Raw genomic sequence first — 3,181 nt, 5'->3', positions numbered from 1 at the left:
TTGCTGTTCAACAAGGAAGAAAACGCTCCAAAGGATTCAGAATAAAATTCTGAAAATGATTTTGAAGCGTTCTCCTTGGTTTGGTACACTCGAATTACATAGACTTACTGGTGTTGAACCATTAGAAGCTATGTCAAATAAAATTATTAACAATTTTCGATAAAAATCGTTGCAATCCTCAATTGCTACGATAAGCTCTCTTTATAGCCAATAAGTTAGCAATTAAGTTAGTTGTAAGTTTACTTCCCTATTTCTGACAAGTAGGTTTAAATCCCTACGAATGATAAGTCCTAATTGCGAAAGCAAACAAATCCTAACAATTAAAATTACAAATTTCTAACAGTGTTGAGAAGTCACCATTTGTGATTGGACACACATACTCATTATTTACTAATATTTATCATAAATACTTAAGCTACTAACAAATCCCCCCTTAAAAAAAAGGCACATTTAGTGAATGCAGCAATCGGATGATTACGCAAGCTCGCTACAGAAAGGATCACCGTAAAATTAAACAAATCGACCGCTTAAAGGTAAAAGCATGAAAACGGGCAAGCATAATCCCATAAAGACTAATTTGGGCTTCCCATAGAGCTTCATATTGCAACACGACAACCACGTGATCACCAGGAACGATTCCGACATTACGGTGCAAAACGGGATCATCTTGGGGACTTGGACCGAGTCATATGCCAGACAAATCACAGGCTCAACTTAAATCCCTTTTGATCACTTCGGTCACAGGATCAGCTCGTAGGGCCTGAGCCCAAGCAAATTGTTCGCGCACCCACAAGCACACATAGAAGGCCTTCATAAAGGTACATGTGCTTCACAATGAAGACCTCATGGAAGCTAAGTTAACAATGTATCGCCTCGATAGAGGGCCTTTTATTTACAGGCCAAAGCGTGGTTCATCAATCCCCACTCATCAACTGAGTCAACTGCTAGAGGGCGCTGGAAAGGCGACACCTTGGACCACCTCACCAAGTTCCAGCGAGCAAATTCGGTGGCGGTTCTGTCAGCTGGTGAACAGGCGCGAGTCCTCCCGCCTTGAGGGTTCTGTGTGTGACACTCTAGGACTGTAGAGCACAAACTGCTGATGCAGCAGCACAGTGGTGCGAGGTAGTGCCACCGGCGGCAAAGCCTGCCGGCGCGATCGTGCATGGCGCGACAGCAAGTCGACGGTAGCGGACAGCGTGCGGCAGACGCAGCATCACGGGGCCCCCAACGATCGTTTGAGTCAGCTGAAGTCGTCAGATTATACTAGACTACTGTATGTATAACCAATAGATTTAAGTACACAATGATCCTAGTGTTTATTTCTTAAGACGCCCACTCCCGTTAAGTTTATCTTGAGTTGCGTTTCGTTCGATCTTATATTAACAAAGAGTCCTTAGTGTTTAGTGCGTGTTGCGTGTTTTTTTTAGAGAACTTATTAATTAAATAATCAACATTCAACTCCTTCTGAATATCGTACTCTCAACTTAACAATGCTAAGTTTGACAGCTTCTCATTCTTCATAGTCGTACGGAACCTATTTTCAATCATCTTCATCTTCATCTTCGAAAAAGACCTTTCTCCAGTTGCGTTTGAGATCATTGTACCTTGTTCAGACTACGCCGCATATCACCTGATATCGCCAGATGATATCGGATATCACCTCGGGTGTTCACTCTACAGTCAGATGATATGGTTTGACATTCACTTTCGTAATTGAAAAGAGAAGAAAACAAAAACAGGTCAAGGCAAAAACAAGACAACAAGAGCAATGTAATTAGGATAGAGATTTCAGCTAGTTGGCTCGCACCAACGCGAACTCTCATATGCAATTGTCAAAATGTGCGGGATGACAAGAGAAAAAATATTTCCTTCCTTCTATTTATTTAAATTTGTAGGGTTGCGTCAAATGTCTTTTGGCCGTGTTGCCAACTGCCGCAAATCTGGTTTTTATTGGTTTTCGAACATGATATCTGCGATACCATGTAGCCGAGGTGATATCCAATGACAGATTGTATGGAATATCAGGTGATATGGATATGACATGGTGATATGGCCTTGACAGCACGAATCGCCTGATATCAGGTAATATGGAGTGTAGTGTGAACGGGGTATTAGGCTCAAATAAAATAATTTTTGCAAGGCACTAACGAGTTTTTGATTTTTTCTTCATGTAATCTTCTTTTTTGAACACCACTTTGATATACACGCGGTTTTGTAGCGATCACACATTTTGAACAAATGTAATAATAAATTCGGTACTTGCTCACTGTTTACAGCCAGATCTAACTGTCGAAATCCACAAAAATTTTCTTGATATCTAAAAAAACCTACCGCAATTTGAAAAAGTTGAAGAGGTTGTTATAAGACCGCAGAGTTAACGTAGAATGCGACAGCCTGTCTTATGTCAATGTATTGCTTGGAATAGGTTTAGGAATACACTCAATTGGGGTAAATAATTTAATGGCCTCTCTGCTCTAGATGACGTCTACCTCTATAGCCGGCACCGGTAACGACAATGAACAACAGCAGACGTTATGTGCAGCTTTGCGGTTTCACTTGCTGCCGTATTCAAAACAAGAATGATGTTGAATTGTTTTGAGGCTGTCTTTTGTATCAAGTTGCACTAAGATACCTTAATTTAGGCAGTGGCTACGAAGAGGCTATAGACGAGGACAAATAGTGCATTCCCCATCTATAGTATAACAGTTCAAATAACAATTTTCGGCATTTTACGATAGCATAGATAATTTTACAACTGATTGCTGCAAATAGTAAGACTTTTAGGCCATTTATTGACAACTGAATAATTTTTTTTCAACATGGCGAAATTTTTATTTAGTTATGAATGATTTACAGTGAAAATTAATTTCAACATAAGGTGAATTATTTGCAATTATAAATGAAAATTTTAATCGCTACACACGCTATATAGCAAGCCTCGCACGCTATATAGCAAGCCACACACGCTATAAACATGCACAGACACGCTATAGACCTGCACACACTGGCTACGCACGCTAGCCACACGCTATATAGCAAGCCACGCACGCTAGCCACACACCTTATATAGATAGCGACACACGCTATAGATAGCCGGACTGAAAGAGGTAGGAACTGCAACTACTGCCATCGGTGTTGAAGTCCACTGCTGCTGCCTGCTGCTAGTAAACTGATTTGCTTG

The 3,181-nt window shown here is 40.7% G+C and overlaps 1 long non-coding RNA gene across 1 annotated transcript; it reads left to right on the top strand.

The window, feature by feature from the left end:
* The first annotated feature begins 445 nt into the window (after window positions 1-445).
* Window positions 446-1,041, top strand: LOC129720737 (uncharacterized). The gene is made up of 3 exons (XR_008727269.1): window positions 446-533; window positions 593-818; window positions 881-1,041. It is a non-coding gene; the product is annotated as an uncharacterized LOC129720737 (long non-coding RNA).
* The last annotated feature ends 2,140 nt before the right edge of the window (window positions 1,042-3,181 follow it).

This window comes from Wyeomyia smithii, chromosome 2 (genome assembly GCF_029784165.1).
Source record: "Wyeomyia smithii strain HCP4-BCI-WySm-NY-G18 chromosome 2, ASM2978416v1, whole genome shotgun sequence".
NCBI lineage: Eukaryota > Metazoa > Arthropoda > Insecta > Diptera > Culicidae > Wyeomyia > Wyeomyia smithii.
The sequence above is the reverse complement of the archived record's forward strand: the minus strand, read 5'-3'. Positions and strand labels throughout refer to the sequence as shown.